This window comes from Falco punctatus (assembly GCF_963210335.1).
Source record: "Falco punctatus genome assembly, chromosome: 7".
In the NCBI taxonomy this organism is placed as follows: Eukaryota; Metazoa; Chordata; class Aves; order Falconiformes; family Falconidae; genus Falco; species Falco punctatus.
The window spans coordinates 40,223,956-40,248,720 of NC_137587.1; the positions used below are offsets into that span (position 1 = coordinate 40,223,956).

At 44.5% G+C, this 24,765-nt stretch overlaps 1 protein-coding gene across 2 annotated transcripts in view; it reads right to left on the reverse strand.

The window, feature by feature from the left end:
• Window positions 1-24,765, reverse strand: part of ARMH4 (armadillo like helical domain containing 4) — a 102,335-nt gene continuing 77,570 nt past the window's right edge. For both annotated transcript variants that reach the window (XM_080394495.1, XM_080394492.1), the window contains exon 8: window positions 1-24,765. This exon is cut by the window's right edge. The gene's annotated coding sequence lies outside the window, so the exon portion shown is untranslated.

Below are 24,765 nucleotides of genomic sequence, written 5' to 3' on the forward strand. Positions count from 1 at the left end.
AAAAAAACAAAAAACCAAGACTTTGTCACTTTGGCTTGGCCTGCACTTAACAGAGAATCTAAAAAGTCATGGTGAACAGGACTTCTCTCATCTCATTTGGAAAAAAATATTTTGTATGCTATGGGCCCAGTTCTCCTCTCAGACCAGTCATGCTGGTGTAAAACTGTCATAAACATGAAAAAGCTGAATCCAGAGACAGGGACAAGAAAGTTTGTAGCATTAAAAGTTCCACTGATTGTCCTCTTAAGTGGCACCCATGAAAGTCACTGGAGCATAGCCAGTTCCATAGCCGCTCTGCATCACACACAGCAACGATAAAAGATGGACTCCTCTCCATTGACATCAAGGTCAAAAAGGACTCATTGACAGTATGAAACCATTTAGGGTAAAGATGCCTGAAGCTGGCAGCTTGGTTTTAAGAGCTTTTCCCCTCTGAAAACTGGAGAGATTCCAGCTTGGAACAAAATTTGAAGTCCAGTTCCAAAATATTTCAGAGCATTACCAGATATTAAAAGGTTTTGATTTGGCAATGAGCTAGGCAGCCTTTTAAATGCCAGTTGATTTCATTGACAGGAGGCAGAACAAGAAACAATCAATTCTTTCTGAAACTAAGACACAAAGATGGTATTAAGGATGTAGGAGAAAGATGCCAGAAAAATAACAAAAGGCATGTTGAAGAACAAGGAAGAGACATGGGAATGAGCAGGAAAGGAAAGAACAGAAGGAAATAGAAATTTTGAAAAAGGAGGCGGCTGTCAAGAGAGATGGACACCAGAACAGTAACAATCTGAACTAGAAAAAAAACTGCCTTCCTGATCCCAAACCAGACTGTAGTTTTCATCCCTGGAAGGGGAACAGCTTAATCCCAGCCCTGAAAGCTCAACCGTGCTCCGAGCCTGCAGCGGGACAGGAGGTGAGAGGAGACAGTGCCAGGGCTGAACATACCCATTCCATAGGCAATGCCTGAAGAAAGGGCTTATGCACATTTTTTCTTACTGTGTACCTGTAGTCCAGACAACAGTGCAGCTTTAAACAGTCCCCATGCTACAAAGTAATTTGTCTGAGTATGACCATGCTCTGATCCATTTGGGGCACTAGGAGACAGAGGGGTAGTTAGCATTTTCCCCCAAGATGTATAAAAATTCAAGCCCCCAGCTCTGTACATTTGTTCTAACTAAAGCTAGCAAGAAAGGAGCTTTCAGGGCATTCATCATTTTTGTTTCCAAATAGCAAAGGGCAGTAGTTACTCCTTTGAGCCTACACTCTCAAACGTTTCCTGGAAACATTTAGTTAGCAGTAGCACGGCCAGTTTATTGATGCCTGTTTCAAAGACAGGGGAAACACAGAAGAAACTCCGTCCAAATTGCAACTGGTTGTTGCAAGTATTTGCTCTCCAAGGGTCATTATTCAAGGCACCTCAGCTCAGTCTTAATGACAAAAGAACAGCAGTTACAGAACTGAATCCAGTGCAAATAGCACATGGCTACTGTGTTCTATGTCACTTAAGATGGACTGAGACCTGTTTTTGTAAAGTACTGACCATGCCTTTAGCCCTCCTTCTTTGATGGCTAGAGTTCAGCTGATAGACTGGTTTATACCCATTGCTCTACTTCTTCAACACCCACTTCTTCAGCAAGCTCTGAGAATGATGAACAGCCACAACTAGGTTCTTGTGCTGTTTTCAGTAGAGCTGTGACCATGTGTACTAGCAGAAGATCTTTCTTGGGAGCAGTGAGAGTTGGGGTGGACAAAGTCTGCCTGGACCTTCAGATTCCATTCCGACTGCAGTAGTAGGGATAGGGAAAGGAAATCGTTATTTGTAGAGAAAACAAGGTATTTTTTTTAATAAATCTATATGGTATTTGCAAGGAACCACTTTCCTGCTAACGCCTGCCCTTCCTCATTCAAACCAGGATTTGGTCTCTGAACAGTCTGCAGCATTCAGGAGGCATGGAGGAGTTGGACTTGTACACTGTGACTCAGGACTCAGCTGTGATGACATCCACACTGATTTCTTGAGCATCTGGTAAGATTTCATATACTTCTCCCTGTCCCGGGATTTGGAGGCTGGTGTAATTTGAAAGTGAACAGGCTGATGCACTGATATGTCCAGGTGGCTGGTGGTCAGGACAGCCGAGCTTATGATGCAGTGTCAGAAATCTCTCCTGGCCTGCAATCGTCTATGCCAGTTTTTCAATTGCTTTTGACCAGCAATCAGCAGGACCCACAACAAGCAACACTGTGTAAAACACACAAAAAATCTGTAACCCTGGGCAATTTTTCAAAGGAGCTTTCTTGTGGATAATAAAGTCCTTGCTCTTTCAGTATATCTGCATCTATGAAGTTTCCCAGATGGTGTTCTGCAGAAGTAAGAGTTCATGAAAAGCGGCATGAAAAACTCAAAAATCTCTACTCCCTCCTGGTGGCAGACATTTGCTCTCTGTGTACACAGAAAAGATGCTGATGGAATGAGGCCTGATCATCTGACATCACTGTAAAGATTTTGGTGTCTTCAGATCAGTTCTGTAACCCCTTAAAACTCCCAGTGATAGGTAAGGTACTACCTGAGCAGCAGCTGTCCAGTCTATCCTCAACTCTTCCTTCCCACACTTCTCCCTGCCTACATCAAATCAATTCCTGTAGGCTTCTCCACATTCTGACTAGTTAAGCCAAGACGGAAGATCTCCTCCTCTGCCTCCTTCCTTTTGACTTACCTTGTGCTGTTGGAGAATGTGATTTCCTCTCTGAGCTCGTTCCCCAAAGCATGGAGATTAAAACAAGCAATGTGACTTAGCCCCAGCAACAAAATTAGCCCTGTCCCCTGGCTTTCACCGGTCCTTTCGATCAATATGCTATAGAAGATGGAGGTTCGGCTCCTTCTGATGTCCTAGACTGGATCTATACCTGGTGTGTAAAGAGAGGAGTAGCCTCACCGATCATCTCCTGTTCAGGAATGAGCAGCTGGACGATATGGCCACGTGCGCCCCTAGGACTCTCCAGTTCCAGCTCTCCAGAGAAGAGCTCGAAGCTAACTTGCCAAGGACCATTTGCGCCCAGTTTCCCATCACACAAGCTGCACTTTTACTCCAGAACACTCCTTTAATATGATTCCTCTCCACTTCTTAAAGTGAGTCAGGGCTCAGTCCATTGACCTGAACATCAATATCTGGTGTCATTTAATATGCCATGGGGCATCTAAGAAAACTGCAGAGCACTGGCAGCTGTAATAACAGAGGATCTAAGGAGACGCTATGTTCCTGTGCTGGTGGCTGGTGGCCATGAAGTGTTTCCCAGCACATCCCAAACGGCTTTGAAGTTTTGTGTGAATCAAGCCATCAGTGTCACCCCTAAATAACTGTGTGACCTGACTTGGGGATCGGGTCACACAGATCCTGATGCTTCTAAAGGCAGACATGTTTCATCCTGAGTCATGTATACTTCCAGGAGGCAGAAGAGCAGGCTGTTACATTGTCCCAAGGCTGTCAGATTTGCTGACTGCATAATCTGAATTATCTGAATTGCACCTGGGAGGATATAGGGCAGCACAACACAACAGAAACAAACAGCAAGCACTCAGATTAGCTCAGTTAAGTGCGTGCGTGTATACATATCTCCCTAGAAAGCATGCTGGCCAGTCAGAAAGATAAATTATGTGGAGAAAGCAAGGCATCCCAGGCTTGGGACAGTACCTTTAACTGTGCTCTGCTTTTCCTGCTAGCCTACCCTTTGGAGGAGTACAACTGCAAGCTGAGCCTTTTTGCTTTTGGGAATGAGGTTTTTATGGTGCAAACTGTCTGTGAAGGTAAGGTTGATTTTTATCCTTTTCTTTCCATCTGTTTACTGTGCTGCACTAAGTCAAGCAGATTGCAACTGGTTTTCCCTGCCCGGCCTCAGAATGCCTGCTGACTTTGTCATATCACCAAGCAACAGTGACATCCCTGACCCCCCTCCAGAAGGACTTCATGAATTCAGATTCCCTGGATTTTCCTCAGTCAAATTTGTTGTGGTTTTGCACCTTTGTGTGTGACAGATCTAGCTGGAGCTCCACACACTGTCCTCTTTGGGCTCATATCTGCCACATTTGTAGCCCAGCACTGCGAACTCTCTTCTGTCCCACAAGTAGATGCATAGCACTTGTGATTTGCTGCTGATGCTGCATATATAGTCTCTGCAGCAGCACTGCATCACACCCAAAGAGTCTGCCAAAGGAACCCAGACACCTTCCCCCAAAGAACGCAGTGAACTTGACCCAGCCTCCTTATTCAGGTCTCATTGCATATTGCAGCCCCATTACCTGGCGTATTCACTCCTGTTTCTGTCATGTGCCTCAAATCTGGGATCTCTCATGACAGGACATTAAAAACAAAATTGGAAGGGTCTGGGCAGTACCCTAAAAACATTGTGAGGTTTTTCCATAATACTTGCTGCAACGCATATTTAGGGACTTTATTTTTCTGCCTTTGCAGCTACTTCTTAGCCATGGGAAAAAAACGTACATCAACTAACACGTTCTCTACAGGATCAGCGGGTGAAGTCTGGTTTTAAACATCTGGTTTCTCTCTGGCAACTCTTTGAATTAGATATGTACATAGGAAAAAGAAATCTGGTGTCCCGCTCCCTCTGCTGGTGCAATTTTTCGGCCATTACTTTGTACCGGAGGCAAAGCTGTTCAGTCCTCTGTTTTCCAGTGCCTGACCTGGCTCTGCTATTTGGAGAACTATCGCTGTGTCCAAGGAGAAAGCCTGGGAAGGACAGCAGATCTCTTTTGCAAACAGTTTTCTAATTAAATGCAGGTTGTTCCCAGATGGCACTGCATGTTTTATGGCTGCCTCTGAACTTTCTGCTCGAGCGCTGCTATTTGGAGATTTATTTCTTTGTCCATAGAGAGAGAGAACTGCTGCAACCCAAACTCTTCTGCTAGTATTTTTTTCTGCTTCCATAAGCATTTCAAAATTCTCACGTATCACCACATCTCTTCCTTCAAGATCACCTAGCCTGTCTTTACATTATTTTAGTGCTTCAGCCACTACAGATTAGATCCCAGCGTACACATTCTCCCCTCATTGACTCTGTATTTAAAAAGCTTTCCAGACTACTAACAATTACTGGGCAATCCTTTCAGTCTGATGTCCTTATGTACAACAAAACCTCTTATTTGTCAAATGCCACACATCTGCTTAAAATCGGGTAGAAAATGAGGTCAATTGCCTGTTACCGCTATGCACAAGCAAGGATGTCCCTTCCAAAAAGCTGGATCAGTTGTGCATCTCCAGATTCTAGTGTGCCAGAGAATGACTCACATCCTTAAGAGCCCCGGGGATCATAAAATCATTGAAAGCTGCACCTGAAACAGCAGCTCAAGAGATCATTGCAGACAAGTCTTCCTCATGGGTTACACAATCATCTCCCACCTGTACTCACTGTAGCTAAAAAGACTTCCACAACAGAGAGTCCATCCAACCCAGAGCACCAGGGAATCAGTCCTAGATGCCGTGTTGTTAGAAAACTAATTTCCTTTCTCCCTCTTTACCACAGTACTCCATTCCAATTCTAGTTACTTCAGTTTTGCTGAAGATTGCAAGATGTAAGTAAATGTGACCTCTAGGGCCAGAAGGAAAATGGCAATATGGTTCTTCCTTTAACAATCCTACATATTGAAATCATTTAAATGTGTTCTTTGGTGTTTACATCATCAGAGTTTGGCTTGTGTGTCTAATGGGGCTTGTCAAATATCAGCACAGACCAACATATTCTGCAGACAGAACAAGCTGTCATATTGAAATACTGACCCAGATAACATCAAAACTACTTGCTATTCATCACATAAATTATTAAATCTTTCATCAGGAACAGAGCCAGCTGTTAATGTCTTTAGCTAAATATATTCTTTTTAAATTCTAGTACTTTTTTTCTGTTTTCTAGTGTACTGCAACTTGCCATGAACAATGTTTTCAGTGTCTGGTAGTGATTAATTTTCTGCTGTTCCCTCTTGCACTATTTGAATGAATCTTTATCTTTATGAGAACCCAGTATTTTTCTTTACTTAAAAAAAAAAAAAAAGCTCTATTCATACCAAACATTGCTGGCAGCTTCAGTTTTCAAAGCCAAAAATGGTACCTGGGGTGGCACTGAGATCTACTTGAGAGTGCCGCAAAGCACTGTCTCTGCAGAAGGGCGTTTTATTTTATTTTATGTAATAACCGAATGATACCTGGTAGAAGTCACACTGCAGGGCAGGAAACCTTCTCCTGTCACAGCCAGGGAAGTGCTGGGTTTCTGTTTGAAGTGTAGCATGGAACTGACACATTTGTTAGCATAATCTCTACAAGAAATAAATCTACTAATCCCAGGGCTGTGACTATTATACTACTGAAATTTAGAGCAGTAATAACCATTTCCTATTATTAGGTGCGAAGAATAAGGCCTTTCAGTCATTTTCCTTTGTTTGTAATAAATTACCTCCCTGCTAGCTATTTGGTTGTGGTATAAATCAAAAGTTTCCATTTCAAGATGTCATGTGTATCTGAAACTTCTGTTGCTACCTCTCAATTACATTGAAAACAGAGACCATTAATGTTAAGGTTACAAAGTCAAGAACTAAAAAGTTCAGAAACACCAGACAGGAGGCTGCCTGTGCCATTGGGACTGTGCTGAATGGGTTTTACCTACCTGTTGAAATCATGCCCCACACCCAAACTGGCTGTTATGAAATGGCTCTGGCAAGCCCCCCTTCCCTGTACAGCTGCCCCACTTCCAAAAGCTGTATTATTTTTGTCTGGTTCAAAGCATGACTCTTCCTCTCCTCACCTCTTGACTTGGACACAGAGCCATCCCCATTCTTCCTATCACACACCTCCCCTCTCACATCTCTAGGACTTATTAAGTAGCACAACCTCAGAGCTAGCTTTTACTTATGCCCTTGAATTCAAGCCCATATTCCATGACATGATTGCATGTTATTTTTCCTGTAAGTCTCTTACCTCCTGGAGGTGCTGACACAGTGGGGACAAGACACCAGGTCACTGTTTTTCCACACTCATTAGTCTGTGTGAGAGCTGAGCCCCTATTTTCTGTACAGCACCAAACCTCTGCACTGAATAGAACATGAATAATTCCCTGTGGGACTTTTCTGGGACACTCATCACAGGAGAAACTGAGAGTTTTGCAAACAAAGTGCAAAAGTCACTTTTTTGACTTCATCTTCACAACACACTGCTAACGTCAAAAGGCCTCGCTGCCCTCCTTTTACACACAGGGAAGTAGGTGCAGAGACAAAGGCACCAATCTTCCAGATATTTAACTGTGGTTTAGCACTTTATGTGTTCAAGGCACAGTTCCCAAGGGCTTCAGTTGTAGCTCGGAGATCTCAAGACATCCACAAATCAGGCCCAGAGGTGTTTGAGTGGACCTCACAAAATAAACCACTGATGTATCACTAACCACATGGGATAAGTAACTTGCTCATCATTCCTCCTTCTGCTTTGGTCGCTTTTCTGTGGCTTGGCAATGAAACACTAACAAAGGTTTTGCTTTCTTAGAGCAAATCTCAATCTCCTTAACAGAATTGCAGCCTGGTGCTTAGTGCATGTACCATCCTATTCACTGGAAAACCAGAGGCAAAACCATAGTCTACAAGCATAGACAATCATGACCATGTTTAAAACCAACCAAACCAGACACACAAGCAACCACTTTGGAAAGTATCTGCAATATATGACTTAAGAGATTACAAAAACATCAAAACAAATCCAGTTGAATCTGTAATATGCAGAATTATTATCGCAGCTGAGGAAACACTCATGGCATTCAGCACTTTTAATTCCCTTTCAGTGCAAGCAATGATCGATGCCAGTTGTGTACCAAAGGTCTGGACCATCTCTCCTCCTGCCCCTTCTCCACTCTGAGCCACTCCATCTTGCTCCGTTCCCTTACAAATCTGCTTCTTATCTTTTCAGGACACCGACTGCTGTTCCTGTGCTTTTCCAACATTGAGACAAAGAATCCAGCTTTTTGCTGACTTGATCACAAGTTGGGCTCATTGCCTTGTACCTGAAAGAATTTATCTTCCTACAAGCCTTGTGCAAGTCAGTTCCAAGGAGAACTTGTCAGAAAGGGTGAGAGGAATTATCACGCCTTCCTTTAGCTGTCCAAGATGTACACATTTAGCCTAAACTGAACCTTTATGTTCCTCCTGTAATCAATGGAGAAAGATAACCAGTTTCAGAGGGTGCTTCATCCCATCCTAGTCCAAATGCCTCAGACAGCTGGCATGACATTTTTTTTCACGTGATTGCTAAGCTGCATGTAAAAAGACTTGTCTTCCCTGATTTTTTTGAATGTCTGTAGGCTTTTCTATAAACAATGACTTACAACAAGTTCCTAGCATTAAAATGCGTATGGTGAAAGGAAAATTGTTCTGTTACTTTAAAACCTACCACTTGACCACTTGTTAGTGCCCCTTAGTCTCTTCATTATGAGAAACAATGTTTAACTGCTCAATTAAATCTTCATGCTACTGCTGCTTTTACAAAACTCCATCGTATTCTCTTTCTGTTAATCTCTCTTCCAGGCTGAAGGGTCTCATTCATTGCACTTTTCCTCATACAGAAGTTGTTCCGTATCTTTGGCCATCTCTGATTTCACTGTGCCTTTTGCTAGTTCTGCCTGTCCTTTTTGAGATGGAGGAGTAGCACTGCGCACAACATTACTGCAGACATGCTGTGGATCTGCAGAAAAAGCCAAGTGGTAGTTTCTGATTTGTTGTTTATTCCTACCTAATAATTCTTCCCCTGCTGTTTTCCTTTTTGAGCACTGCTGAGACTGGAAGTGTTTTCAAAGATGTTGCCACAGTTTGAAGATCTCTTTTCTGGATGGTAGCAGCTAACAGAGTTTCTCTTTATGAATGTTTTGTAACAATATATTCCTCTGTATTTTCTACCTTTAAACATCATCTATCATTGTACCACCTCATTAGTACTTAAAGATCCTTTATTTAGCATTTACATTTGCTTTGCATTTTTACCACCCTGAAGAGGAGAAGCCTTGATGTCACCCTTAACAGATGCCTACTTTTTAAGACCCTATCCTAACAGGCGCTTGATTAAACAGAAAACCTTCCAAACAAAAATCTCTGAAAGCAACACAATAATTTCCATGACTTGTGACTCAGGGGAAAGGTCTGGCTGCCAGTGTGACTTTAAGCCAAATTTCAACTCCTCTTGCCTCAGGCTTCCTCAGCTATAAAACAAAGATGCTTTTATAGCGTATGACAGAGCCTAGAAAACTTCTTCCAGCCGTTTCTACACTCAGCCTCACAGGCTGGCAGAGCTCATGCGTGTTCTTAGGATGATACCCTGTCTCCCTGAGATTTCTCCTGATGGAGAATACCAAAGTGACTTATCCAAATAGACAGCTACTCTCACTGTACTCTCATTATATAAATCCTCAGTTCATAAACTTCCTTAGAAGTTTATTTTCCTTTGTAAGTAGCTTGTAGGTCTGAAGATCTTTTTAAATGATCTGAAGCATGGCACAACAAAGGTTAATCAGCTTTCCCTGTAGGAAAATACTCCCTCCAGCCTGATCCCCAATGTGTTACAGGCAATACCAGAACAAAGCATCACTGCTTAGCTACCTGTAAAAAAAATTAAACCCACATTTCCTCTATAAACATGTCCAAGTTTTTTTATCCAGAGCCTCCTGAAGAGGTATCTCATCATTTGTGAACCCTCCATTCATAGCTCTGTCCTACAATAAAGGCAAGACACTCCACCCCACTACATTCAGAAGAGTTTAGTTTGGGTTGTTAGAGGGCAAAGATTGCCAGGCAGAGAACTGTTTATATTCATTATACGTTTTCATTTCAGTCCTACAAGGAGTAAGCTGCCTACTCCAGTAGCCTGGACAGCAAAGAGCGATGCTATGTGAACAGAGGAGACATGAAGGCAGTAGAGACCACTGGATCTCCAGGCCAGCTCAAATGAGGATCCTCGTCTAGCTGGCACTTTGTTTTGCCCAAGAAGTTTGCTTGTGCCAACCACCACCGAGGCTCCTAGCAGCTGATCCACACAGCAGCATTAACAGCAGCAGCCAGAGACTGTCAGTTCCAGTCTGCTGGCCACAGAATGTGCCCCGAGAGCAGTAGATGAACAGCAGCATAAGGTGATCAAAACCAGCAGCCGAAGGCACAACAGCCTCAAATACTAGACAGTGACAGCGCTGGTGAAGACAGTACCTCTGTACAAGGGAAGGAGAAAGGGACTTTGAGCTCCACTGTAACCCTGATTTTGTCTGCATGATCAAAGCTTCCTTGTCATACTGCAAGTAGGAGCGGCTCGCTGTTTTGTCTGCATCAGGTGATACGCAGACAGCAAGGCACTGATATGAGGCTGTGCTTCTTACCTGGAAGACAGTGTGATGAGAAGAGGGATGATCACAGGATCATGCCAGAAAAAGGCACCCAGGGAGCTGGGACACAACCAGTTTTCTTTGCTACAACCAGACAGTGAGTCCTGCCTCTGCTCCAGCAGCTCTCTGGACTTGGGGGGTGGGGGGCATGGGAGGTAGATCCTCGAAGACCCATCAGTGCCTTGCTCCTAGCTGTGCTGCCACCACACAAAATCCTTGTTGTGGTGTGAAGCTCCAAGGGTGACTACACATTGCACAGGGAGAGCTGGTGCTGAGAGATTGGATGCTCAGAAACCAGATGTATGTTGCGAGGGTGTGCAGAGACTGAGCGAGCTTGGGTCTTGGAAGCAGAACAAACACATTAGGTCAGTGCTTTACTCACTCTAGTTAACCCAAGTTATTGTATGGCTGCATCCAGTGTCTGAGCTAGCCCCACTTAATGCCTTTGCAGTATACTTCATGTACGGACAAATCAAAGGACCTCCACCAGTCAGAAAGGAAAAGAGAAATGATAGGTTGATTTAAAGGAATTAAGCAACTGGTCTGATCAAAGGTAAACCACAATCCATGTAGGTTATTAGGACATGACCTTTCCCTGCCTGGGATTAATCTGTTGCTTCCAACAGAGAATAAACTCTATACGAAGAGGAGGCAACAGGCTAGATAAATGGGCTTGGACATGGAAGTAATCTCCTTGATGTGGTGGGGGGACTTACACTTCCATCTCCCATGTCCAAAGCAGAGCATCCTGACCACCAGGACAGTGATATGACTCTTGGCCAGTCTCTTCTCTTGGAGCTCTTCTGTATTGATTAGTAAATGTTTACAGCACCCCAGCTTTGTTGTGTCTCTGATATGAACTAAAAGACTTTATCTAGAAATTGTTTGTTAATAGACATAAAAATGATGACTACTGCTTTTAAGAGAAGGGAGGAGTAATTCCATGTAGAGGGTGGTCAGCACCAGTTTATTGTTCCTCTTGCTTCTGCAACAGTGACTCTGCCAAATTAAATCCACCATAGAAACTATCTGTGCAAAGTTAAAGAATTTAGCATATAACTGAAAGAAAACATCCCAGCACTGTTTGGGGGGATGACAGAAAAAAATAAAAGTAATAAGAAAGCACTATATTATAGGAAAGCACATGAAGGGAATTTGTGAGTCTGTCTTGAATCAGCATCAAAACTTCTACTAGCACAAGAAAATGAAGTTACACTGAAAACATTAGTCGTAGTTGAATGAGGTAGTTAAGGCAACAGGCTGGACAGCTGAAGTGGACCCCAACACCCTCTTCTTACCCGGCAGTTGTGTACTTTTGCTATGCCAGGGAGCCCTGCAGGTACACCTTTATCATATCAAACTGGTCACAGAAAATGTATAGCTTGTTCATATGTCAGGAGTGCTTGGTATACATACTACAATGAAGTTATGAATAAAATGCTCAGAATTTCTGAAATGCTGAAAAACGCATTGTTGACTGTCTAATAAAGGCCTAAAAATAATTTTAATTAAAAAATTAAAGTCTCTACATTTATTCCCTAGCCGCACTGCACAGTTTGGCAAAGCCAATCTTTCTAAGCCTCCGTTTCAAGATTCACTTGCACTGAGGGAGATTTGGGAGCAATTACAGCGGCTTTCACAAACTAGCAGTTTTTATCTTTATAGTTCAGATACTGATAGTAAATATGACAAAGGACAGTAAACCTTTAAGTAACTCAAAATATTGCTGTGCTTAGAGGAAGGCAAACAGAAAGAGAAGCCAGGATACTACTTACACAGGCCATGTTATCAGAGACATTTAAGGAGACTGCATTTATAAAGAGAATTCTTACAGTCAGTTATTCACCAATAAGTGGAGCAGTTCATTGGCAAAGACACAGTAATACACAGCAGGCTGCTGGAGCTCTTAGGGAAAATACAATTAACTTGGTAACAAAATTAAGTATAGTAGATCTGTAATAAGTATGAACAGCTTACAGTAAACCCAAAGGGACTTTTAAGAATACAATCCATCAATCATCACAGCACGTAACCACCCCCTGGACAACATTTCTAAAAACCTGTTTGTATTTTTATGTCTGTTCTAGTTACTATATGAACAAAGCTGATCTTTGACTGATTTTAACTGCTAATGGCTCCTTGAATTTCAGTACAGAAATACTACCTAATGCTAGTCTATCATTTTGATATTCTTGATCCTTATATTAACTGTTGCAGTGTCGTAGCTAGACCACCAGAGTATTTCCACCAATGCCAAATGATCTTTGATAGGATTTTCACCAAATTTTTATTCATTTTCTCCATCTATAAAATCTGGATAACGTCATTGCTTTTCATTATGAATTGACTGGAGACCTAAGGCCATTTAATGGAAATGCGTTGGTAGTACCGTAGCCACTTCTCCTTTTACATAACCTAAAGTAGTCACGAGTAATGCCACAAGCTTGTTGAAATTATTATGGTAAAGTCCCAGCACAAGAGAAGACTGTATCTCCAATTCTTCTAAAGAAAAAAAGCATCAAGAATATTATTGCAGCTTACAGAAAACAATCCTGTTTCAAAAATTGCTGCCTGCTCTGTCTTAACTATGATAATCAAGTTTAGGATCCACAGTGCTGATTTGAAATTACAACACATTCACTCAACATCTTGTCATTCTTCAGACTCCCTGCTCCACCACAGGGACAGAAAAACACACTCTGCCTTAGTCCCGCAAGGAGGAACCTGCTCCACACACAGCTCCAACCGGGATAACGACTTCAAGGCAGTTTCAAAATACAGTTCAACTAACTGAACTGCCCTCACAGCCACAGACCGGTCTGCTTCTCTCACACTGGATGAAGCTGCACACTGACAAGTACTTATGTACTCTGGCGCTCCCGCCAGCCGAACCATTCACAACCCTGGCTAAACTGAATTTTCCCATAAGTTCCCCTGGAAAACATAACCCTCTCCTCTCCTTTCTGTTCAAGATCACATTATCCCAAGCAGTCAGAAGTGTCTTTAAGTAGAAATCACAAGATATGCTTCCAACAGATACTGAGACACTGGCAACCACTCGTAAGACCACCTTGTATTTCCAAAGCCCTCCTGAGGTGTGTAGCCCTGGCATGTGCTGGTTCCCTTACCCCAAAGAAACCTGCAGAAACTGCAGTTCCCAGGAATTTGTATGAGGAGGGGCAGCCTTGTTGTGACCGAGGACCTGCAAAACTGCAGAAAGCAGAAACAGCAGCTGAAAGTGGGGGAACACTGGCTGTACAAGGTACCAGCCAGTGAACACTTGGTGCAAGTCCTGTTTGAAAAGCTGCCACTGCCTGCCTCCCAGACAAAAATGAATGCTACCTCCAGCTGGAGTGAAATCACTGCTGGAAAAGGACTATCTGTCCTTGCTCCCTCCCCCTCGTAGCTCTGGTGATGGGCAAGGATGCTGAGGCCAACACTGCCACCTCCCTGGCAGCTTCCCAGGCCCTCACCAAGAGCTTCGTCTCTGTTGCAAGGAGCAGTGATGGGTCCCACGGGGAGCGAGAGGAGGCTCTGGGCACAAGGACACAGCAGCCTCTCACCATGCCCAGGGCAGGGCTGGGACCAGCCCCTGCAGCACAGCCAGCCCTGAGAGGCAGCTGCAGTCTGAGAGAGCAGGTCTGGACTTCTCTTCATACCCAGCTCCATTCATAAATCAGGAGAAGTACTAAAGCGAAAATTCCCACAGTAGGAGCATTTCAAACTCAGACAGTCTCCACCCAAGGCAATTACAGAGAGGAGCTGTTAATAACTGAGCAGACAGGATAACCTTTGAGGACTGTGTGATGAGAATTTGAGGAGCTGCAGTGGAAGCGTTTGCTTGAGACATTTTGATTCCAGCACTGCATTTACTTTGGAAATATCAATCAAAGTACCCCTCCCCACAGTTTCCTCTCTAGGCCTATTCAGCAATCATCTAGGGAAAAAAAAAAAAAAAAAAAAAAAAAAAAAAAAAGAGAGAGAGAAAAATAATTGCTAAAGCCTAGTAACAATTGGTGTTATGAAACCTTATTCAGGGAGAAAGTCTGCACCAGTTGCTCTTTTAGAGAGATGAACCAAATGTTTCTAGGCTCCATGCCCTGCGCATTTGGAAAATGCACGTGTTGACTGAGCTCTCGGTGCAAAGCAGAGCTATTATTTTGCTCACGGAGACCATGGGCTGCCCTTGCCCCAAACCAGGCTGCACAGTGAGCAGCGCTGCTGTGGGTGACCCTCCAACAGGTACTCCCAGCACCAGAGGCATGGCACAGACCAGAGGTGAGAGCAATAGGGGAAGGTGCAGACCCTGAATAAGAAATAGGTTTACAATCCACAGGACACTGCTCCAACTCAGGTATTGCAGGACAGCCTAGAGTAGTCCTTATTCACCTGAACTGTCCTGTTGAATCACTCTAAGGGCTTGAACAGACCCTTCAACTTTTCTCTCTCCATATATACTGCTCAAGGTGGCATGAAACTGCTCCCCTTAGCAGAACCAAACCTTACCTTCCTTTTTTTACCCCCTTTCCTCCTGCCATCACCATCAACACTCAATCCAAGGATTAGCAATAGATGCAAGCCAAGGGAAAAAAATCTACAAACCCAGTTCTCTCAGGTTGGCTGATGGCTTATTTCTTACCCAGATAATTCCCTAATCTAAACACACAGCAGTGGCGGGTCCATTGCCTCCACCAGACACTTGTTAGCTGGCAGCGTTGGAGGTGGTCCTTTGTTCTTGAGAGAAACCTGGAAACTGTTCAGATGATTTAAAACTGGACCTAAGTGGACTGAAGCATTCCTAGGCATGGCAGATCTTCCTTGACCCCAAGCTAACCGCTGCAGTGATGGAGATGTTCACTAGGGGTTTGATCACAACTGAGAAAGGTCTATATGAAAGACACTATTAACTTCCGAAAACAAGGAATCGACTTTGTTTTGCTGCCACACCATGCAGCACTTATTCATAGGGGTGGGCAGGGTGGTTTGGCACATTTGCCCTGAACAGTAACGGCACAAGGATGGCTAATAATGCAGAGCCTACTTATACCAAGTCAAACAGAAGTTTGTCACCTGGGACTGTTCTTCAGAGTGCAGCTCAGGTAAAATCTTTAAGCAGAACAGCCTTTAATGTTTAATTGAAAAGTATCTTCATCACTGATGAGCCCCTGGGCCACGCACACAAGACATTCTGATTTAAACTGCATTAACTGAGCTCTGTACCCAGCTACAGAGATTTATAGATGACCTTCCTCTTACTGCTGGTCATAAACGCTTGAGCCAGCAGCCACTTGGAAGTGCTAGGAGCAGTGATGCGTGTGCATGTGAGAGAGGAGGTTGCACTAATTCAAATAGGCTTTGAATCATCCCCCAAATACACTTAGTTAAGCTAGCTATTTTATTAAATCACTGTGCCAGCACATGCATGCATGGATCTTTACAGCTTTGGAGAAGGGTATTAATTTTTGATACAGAGCTGCAGCTTCATTGATAGAGTGCCATCTGTAATATTTAGCAGTGCTGCTGTGCCACAGCTGCCCCAGTAACATAGCACCAGCTACCACCAATAACCTCTTAGATTAGGAACTGGACTGGATGCCTGGTGAGTTACCCGCTTCGCTGCAGAGCGGTGCCAGCAGCCTGGGGAGTGACAGCCATGGGCTTTGAGCAAATACAGCAGTAGCCGAGGTCAACAGCTACTTGCCCTCTCATGTGCTATGGCTTTTTCTGTTGTTCATTGCTGGAAAGTTTGCATGTATCTTTTGCAAAATTTTCAGTCCTATACTAAAAAGAAAATTGAAAGGAAGAGGAAAAGCGTCTCATTAAAAAATGTGTTTACTACTTACTGCACGTAAACCAGAAAGTCCTTTCATAGATCAACAGTTGCTGCCTTCAATACTTCTCCCATGTATCATCTACAGACTGCCCCCAAATTATCTGAAAATTATGGAAAACTGTGTGGATCCTCTTTTGCACAAAGATGTTTCATAGATACAGCTAAATAAAGGCATGAAACTTACTTGCTACTTACTAGCCTCAGAGAAAGCTGGTGCTGCTGCTCAGAGGATTGTGGTGCCTCTCCTGATTCTTGGCAGGCTTCTGAGAGCAGCAGCTCCTGCAGTCCTGTCATCAGCTGAGAACTTCAGCTGGCTTCGGTGTCTTCTCAGAGATGTCTCTTGCTCTTACATTGGCTGCAAGAGCTTGAACTCACAACAGGAGCAAGCACAAGCTCAAAATAAAATTAAATGATCCTCTCTTGAGTTTATCAACAGAGCTTTTGTTTTGCAACATACATAACTCATCCATTAAAGGCTTGCATTTGAGCGCCAGCATTCATACTTCAGGGTTGCAGTCTTGGGCTCTTAATCAAATAATTGTTAAAAGATTTTAAGGAATATTTTGAATAGATCCCTTCTTATTAGACTGAATCACTTTTTGTGCCCATTAGGCGACCTTCTTCAAAAATCAACAAATAACTATAATGCCAAAAAACACTGGAAGTGTACCCAGTGCTGAGCATGCTCAAAGATCAAATTGTAAAATAGGTCCTATGCTAAGGACTTTGCCATTTTAATAACTGACATCATTTCTACCCCTTAAGCTCAAGACTTTAAGACAAGACAATGGCCTCAAGTTGTGCCAGGTGAAGTTTAGATTGGATATTAGGATAAATATAACTCCTTTTCATGGAGGAACAAGCACTAGCTGTGTTAGCCTTGAAGTCATACACTTCTTTAAGCCTCCTTTTGCATAACCAAGCACTGTTGAGACTCTTTTCCATCAGAAGCTTTCACTGTCCACGAACCCACCTATGGTAGAGGAGACCCATGGTGGTATACGGGCCAATCTGTGCCTCTCTAACCCACCCCAGGTACCACCTTCCTGCACAAATAACCTAGGTGAAAGTAAAGGGATGGCTCAGAGGGCAGTGGGCTTACTGGCATGAAGGCAGAACTATTTGCCCATAAGGCAATATGGGTGGATAATTATACACAGCTGGATCTTTGCTAGTGTGAAGTGGGTCAACTCCATCACAGCTGATGAAGCTGTGCTGATTAATACTGTGTGAAGGTATCAAGGAGTCTTAGCTCTGGTGAACTTAGTCGGTTTTTTTTCCTATGGGATGATGCCTCTGGGATGGGATCCAAGGTGCAACAAGATATGTGTGTTGGAGGGTATCAAAGCAGCCATCAGCTGGTGTTCATCGGACTTTTCATAGCCAGATGTGGAAACCACCTGAGGGTATTGGAAAAGGCCATGCACTGCCACTGCTGTGAGTGCTCTCTTAGGAGGTGGGAATGGGCAGGAAAGGAGAGCACCATAGTAAATCCATGTCTGCTTCTGGCTGGGCTGCCATCAGTACCTCCCCCAGCTGAAGCTGTGATGCCAGGAATCAGAGGGGACACCAGTTGTCAACGCAGCACTTGGAAATCATGGAGGAGAGTCCAGGACTGCTGAATAAATGTATTCAGATTCATGGGCCATGGAGACAAATGGCTAATGTGCAAATTACCTTTGATCCCACACAGACTGCAGGCAACAGACAGCCCTGTCTCAGGGTCAGGTTAGTGCCAGCAGCCAGTGCATCATTCCTGCCATCCACGTGACACCTCATGGGTTACACACTTTCTGCAATGAGTTACGGGCAGAGAACATCTTACATTTGACAAAACCAAGGCAAAAGTCCAGTTGCCTTCAGAGAAGGAACAACCATATTTACTTAAAAAAATTAATACTCACCTTCTCAGGGAAACATTCAGTTGTCAGTGCAGAGCAGATGAGAGCAGCATTTGATCTGTAGACTCTAAAGCCAATGGTGGACATTGTATTCTTTACAGGCAGTTACATGCCTATTTTTGTCTGTATCAAGCAGATGATTGCACTTGCAGCCATTATTATTTTTAAGGACTCTCTGCTTTTAAATAAACCATTAAAATAATTATTCAGGCTCTAGCTCTACCAAGAGCCACCACAAATGGAAAGATGGGCTGCAAAGACAGTAGGAACAGGCTCTATCGTTGCCCAGAGCCATGACAGCACTTGGTGACATCCTGCTGCAGTGTCCCCATCCTAACTGAGAGCCTCTCCGGGAGAGCACCAGAGCATCACTGATTGAGACAAGCTTCCCTCGGGTCCTCAGCAGCATTTTCTCATCTGTGTTCAGAGCCAGGGTGCTTTTTGTGCCCTGAAACATGAACAGCCAGCATCCAGCACTCACAGCCTCAACAACATCGAAAGTCTCCAGGTCCACAGCTGAAGCTATCCTATGATAGCACATAAACACCAGACTGGGCCTTTCCCCTTGCCCTACATCCCACAGATCATCTTAAGCATCTCACAAGCAGAGACCATCACTTTCTAGTTACGATCATCACCCAAATATGCCAGTGTCACTAGGGCTTCCATCCTCCTTTGGTGGAAGGCAAATAACTAGCAGATGCTGGACCAAGCAGTTTGTCCCTCAGTAGTTCTCAGCCCAAGGAGGCTCTCGAAGAAAGATGGAAATCAATTGGCTGACCAGCTCCCATGTGCTAAGCAAAGGACCCCATTTCAGGGGTGTCTCCCTACTGGGTGCTGGTTACCAGCAAAAGGGTCCAAAATGGGTGGCATAGGCTGCAACTAAATGGTAGAGCTAAGACAACCAAGGCTCGGTTTATTCCCTGAGTCTGGTGGATTTACTCACCAATTTAACCACCCAGATCTAGATGGGTTTTAGCTGCATTCAGTCAAGATCTCTCCAGTTTCTCTGCCCCCATGACGTGTATTGGGGGATACCGTGTCACCACCCAAAGCTGTTTCATGAGAGGAAACCATCAAGCACCTGTGGCCACCACCTCCTCACTGCCTTGATACTGCAGTGGATCCCAGATCAACTGCACCTGCAGTGGAGTGGGGGATGCCCAGTGAGCCAGGTGGAGAAGTGAGAGGCAGATCTGCTCTCCCTGCTCTGTATGTGACACCCGGCAAGTCTGTGACTTGCACTTCCAACGTGCTGCTGAGCAAAGAAAGGGGTCTCACTTGCCTTGAAGCGGTGGGAGTTTGGGCTATGTACAGCCTCTCTTTTTCCCCTAAAAAGCATCTGTTAATAGAAAGGACTTTGGAGGAGCATCAAAGAGACATCACAAGCATGATCCTCCCTGGCAGTGGAACTGCCACTTGCCAGGAGGGTTTCTCATGCAGCCTACGCTTGTGATGTGCTATTATGTTTTATGAAAAGAAAGGAAAATGTCAAGTTTAGAATGTCTTGGCTATTTCCAGAGGATTAATGCTATTATGGCTCTGAGATGATGTGCAGCAGAGACTGCTGCCGGCTCCCAAGCTGCCCTTTGATAAGCCATCTGAGACAAAATAAAACCAATCCCAGACTAAGGCAGAAGCTCCCCATTTGGCTCATTTTGTCCATCAGGGCTCCCCAGATCCCACCTTGAAGTGCCAGTCACTGCTCAGACCACGGTGTGGGATGTTTGGACCAGGAGGGGATGGTGAAGGGCTCTGATCTCATGTGACAGGTCCAACACACTGGCATCCCAAATGCAAGATGCCACAGGGCAGCCTCCTCCGCTGTGAACTGAGCAGCTCCCACTGAAACTCCGGGCAGTTCTTTCGGCAAAAGGATCCTGAGAGCAACTTCCCGCTTGCTCACACTGCTTGCCCAGTGCCGTCTCTTGGGAAGATACATTTGATCATCAAGCTGTTGTGCACTCAGCACCTTCCCTGGGTGCTTGCTCCCAGGGCTTTACTGCAACTCAAGCCACCACCCAAGCTGCTGAATTTGCTCTCCCTTATTTAACCTCTCATTTTCCTGTTGCATCTGCAGCAACATGAAGCACTGAAGCCTCATTTCCTGCATTCCAGTTCTCTTCTCACCTACTGAATCATCATTCCCCCTCAAAAGGAGCTTAAAAAAGATACATTAAACCATTTGCTTTATGGCCCTTTATTAGATACTCCAAGTTTCCACTTCAGCATCCAATTTCTCAGAACAACAGCACTGCAACAACATCCTTCTCTTTGGGGATATTATTTTAAAGGGCAGAATAAACAAATGTCACACATAAGTTTTCCTTGCAGCAATTGAAAAGAAAGGCCCTTTAATCTGTGATATGACACATCCTGATGGGGGGGGTGGGGGGTGGGGGTGGTGGATGATGATGGACGGGGACCTGATCAGAGAGATTTGACTTTCATGTGGCTACAAGATAAATCATCAGCCAGGGCAATGGGTAGTAATTGTAACTCCCCTTTGAGTTTTACAGTACATCAGAGGTCTGTGAGGGCTGAGATGGGTTGGTAGCTACTGCGCCTTCCAGGCTCCAATTACCCTCCTTGTTGCTTTCAGTATCAAAGGCAAAATATTGCTTTCTTCATACTAAACGATCCGCAGAGTGGAGCCAGATGGGGAAAGGGACTTGGAGAAATTATCATGGGCTCTGCCGTGCCCTGGTCTCATCTATTTCTTTAGCTACTTCCAGAGGAGGAAGCGCAGTGCAGAAGGTGTGGGACTGAAGTGCTGCTTTTTGCACCTCACACTCTCTGTGATGAGCTGGTCATTAGCTTTAGGAAAAAAAAAAAAAAACAAACAAAAAAATCTGTGGTCAATTTGTTCATTGGACACTTCAATATATCAGAGAGGAAGAATCAAATGGCAGAGAAAAAATTTTTTGTATTCTGACATTGAACTTCCACTTAGGAAAAACACCTGCCCCTGCAGCAGTGACTGTCATCAGCAGATGGCCATGCACACGGTGGGGCCATTTGCCCTCTTAAAAAGGGGAACCCAAAGCTGATGAAATGAATTCGCTAGTGGATCACCCAGGAACCTTGCAGCATGTGAACTTCAGTCTCCAGCATCCCAGCCAGGGCTTGGCCTGTCACACCCTGCTGTTCGCCTACAAGTGGAGACATCCCTTTGCCAACACTCCATCCTGAAATGGGTTTCCCTCCTCCCGTGCAGCGCAAGACCTGCCAGGATGATCAGCCATGAAGCTAATTACTATCAGGCACTTGTACTATCAAGGACGTGTCCTCCACGTCTTTTAGATCCATACAGTGAATCTGGGCAAAAGCTGGCTTGGCCCAAGCCAAGTATTAGCTCCACCACACACTTAGTGGCCGCGCAGCTGCAGTCTGCTACATAGTGGTGGGTTTCAAGCACTTAGCACTGGTAGCACCCCTTGTAGTTACATGGTCATGCAAATGTTTTCCATCACTGTCTAAAACGCTGCAGGTCCAGCCAGCTCCATTACGACATCTTAGGTTTTGCTGGATGCAGACTTCAATCAGCAGGATTGGCAATATTTCCAGTGCTTATGTTCACTTGCAAAATCTAGGCTGTCTATTGCACGGCTTCCCTTCTCCACCGTACCAATTCCTGATGACATATATACTTATTTACTGCTGACTAGATCCAAAATTACATATATTGCTTCAAGGTTGCTTTACAAGCAGTGGCCATAGGTGTGTCACCTCAAGAATGGTTAGGCAAGCAAAAGCCCTTCCTTCAGCTTCATTGTTCTTCAGATCAAATGTTCATTCCACAAAATAGAACTAACATTTTATTCCTATAGCATCAGCTGAGATCCCTCTTTGCAGAAAATCCCCCAAATTGTGGTTTTCCCATGTGCAGCTCTGTGAGCACCAGCGTAAGGGCACAGGGTTTGTTATGGCAGCGGAGCTCACAAGCAATTCATGCTAAGTTTTAACTCCAGATTTCTGTCAGATGGGGGTATCTAGAAGAGATTCTCTGTGCAGACTCTCAGGCTCTAACACTGCTCAGCCCATATGAATTTCCCAAACCACACATGCTTAAAGCCCTCTCTGGACCATGGCACATTTGCAGATTTGACTCTACACTTTAAGCGGTCCGAGACATTGCAGGCCTGTAGTTGTTATCCAACACTGCAAGCCCCAGTGTGGCTCAGAGCACTTTGCTTTTTTATAAGGTAAATGTTAAATAACAAGATGATTTTCTTGTTTCCTGTCTCCTTAAAGTCTGTACTCTGCCATCCAAAAAGAGTGTGCATCTTCTGGCTTAGTGTTTCCACAGCCTCATTCCCTTTCTACACCTGGGTATGATCATTCAAACGTTTCAAGGCAATAGCATGTATTTTTAAGCCCAGCAGGCTGACTTGCAAAACAAACATCCAATTAAAAACTCACTTTTAATAGATGCTGTACAGTTTGCATGCAGCCAGATCCCTTTACTAGCTTTTTATTTTTAATGCTATTAAACCACATTCTTCAGTTTCCATTTTAGAGGAAGGTCTTCTGTAGCATATACTTGCCAGCTCATCCACTGCTACTGAGCCTTTAACAATTCACTGCCCTCTGCCCTGCTTTACTGGAAATAAGGATGGACTTGGGTTATTTCTGTTGGGTTTGTTTGTGGTTGTTTGGGTTTTTTTACAGAAGACAAATACAGTTATAAAAGTCACCTCTGACTTAGAGCTAACATGCACATTCACTCCTGCACATCCCAGAGTTCCTATTCTGTCAAACCATCTGGAGCAGTTAAAAGCACAGCAACCCCTGTGCTGCTAAGGAGACGTGGTCTCCACGCATGAGCCAGCCTCCACGCATGCAGCATCAGGGCCACCACCAGGTCCCCCGCTTGAACACCTTGGCTTTGCTGCCAATTTTATGAAGGTTACAGGAATGGTGAAGGTGATGCTTATGTGATGACACCTCCCAAGGCATTGCTATAGACGGATCCCGCTTTCTGCTCTGCCCCAAGAGCTCAGCCCAAAGGTCTCTGTGCAGAGATCAGGTAGCTGGTGCATCGCCCCAGCGTTACATGGGGAGCACAGCTCATCCATCAGCGTACCAAAATGCCTGACATGAAAGCATATGGGTGTGTCGTCTCTGTAATTTCTTCTCACCTAAGGCACCCTGGAGCTGTTAAGCAGCCATCTCCAGGAATTCATTTAGCACCTAAGTACATTACCCCCTATGCGGGAGATTAAGTGTCATCTTCTGGATTAAGTTTGACATTAAAACCAATTAATTTTGGCACCACAGGTTAAAAAGTGCTTTTGTCCCACGTTGACACACAGCTGAGCAGGGAGTTTGGTGAGCGATGGAAATTACTACCAGCTGGCGGCTGCTTTCACTGCCTTCACCTCCCCATGCTCAGAGGTGCATGGACCCAGTGCTCTGGTGGGACAAGGTCCCGTGGCACCTGCTGAGCATTTCCTGAGCTTGGTGTCCAGTACCACAGCTGTATTTCCTAGCAAGGGATGCTTTGTGTGCTCTGTTGCACTTGATGGGACAGGTGCTTCCCAATCAGGCTGGGAAGCTCAGCAGGACCAGCTATTAGAGGAAAAATCCATCAGCAAAGCTTCTTTTGTCTCTTATGAAGATGACTGCCTTCCATAAGGACACATCCAAACAGGTAGCTACTTTAGCAGCAGTGAAGGCCACGTGAGATTGGGGTGAGCAGACCCAGCTGCTGATGTTGGCCCCGGGCTGGTGAATGGAGGCAGAGCCAGCAGGGAGGAGACACCGCAGCCAGGGGCAGGTTGCTGGCGAAGGGGTGCACAGCGTCCCCTCCTCCAGCCCCGTGGCAGCAACCTCCTGCCCAACAGCCAGAAGCTGTGAGCAACAGTAATTTGGAAACTCTTTCCTTCACTTAGAGCAAGAACAAAACACCTTGACAAACCTCCACGGCTGTGTTTGATGCAATCCGCATGCAGGCACAGTCCAGAGGAGCTGGAGACCCGACACCCTCCTGCCCATAAATAACTTTCACATACCCGGCACTAATGCACAGCGCAGCTTTCTCTCATTCCAGTCTTGATTCAATGATGCGTTTTACTACCTCCCTCCTTTTCATTTTCAACCCAAGACGAGTGTATCTTTTATGTAGGTCTCCTTGGCCACAGTTGTGCCTCAAATATAATATCAATCTTCCCTCTATTTAGCCCTTCATGTCCAACCATGCTGAAGTGGTGGCAGTTCCGAGCTCCCCTGGGATGCAGGGACTGAGGCTGGTGGTGTGTTACTTACTCACAAATCACAACCCCATCAGCAAACTCCACAGCCCCTTGTGCCCATAGACAAGGGTTTGTCAACACAAACTGGTCTTGAATGTTTGCACAGTAGCACAGGTCCCACCCGCAGCAGCCCAATTTCTGGGTATTTCAGTTGAATTTCAGTCTGTATCCAAGTGAGGTTTAACCAGACCGGAATGTCATGCAAAACCAACCAGCCAGTGGATTGGAAGGATGTTATTTGCTATTTTTTAGTGTTAAAAAATGCAAAATGTAAATAATCTGAACAAAATATATCAGAAGACTTGAAATTGCTTAAGTAAGTGCACATAAGTGCAGAGTCAGTTATGGCAAAAAAAAAAAAGCACAATTC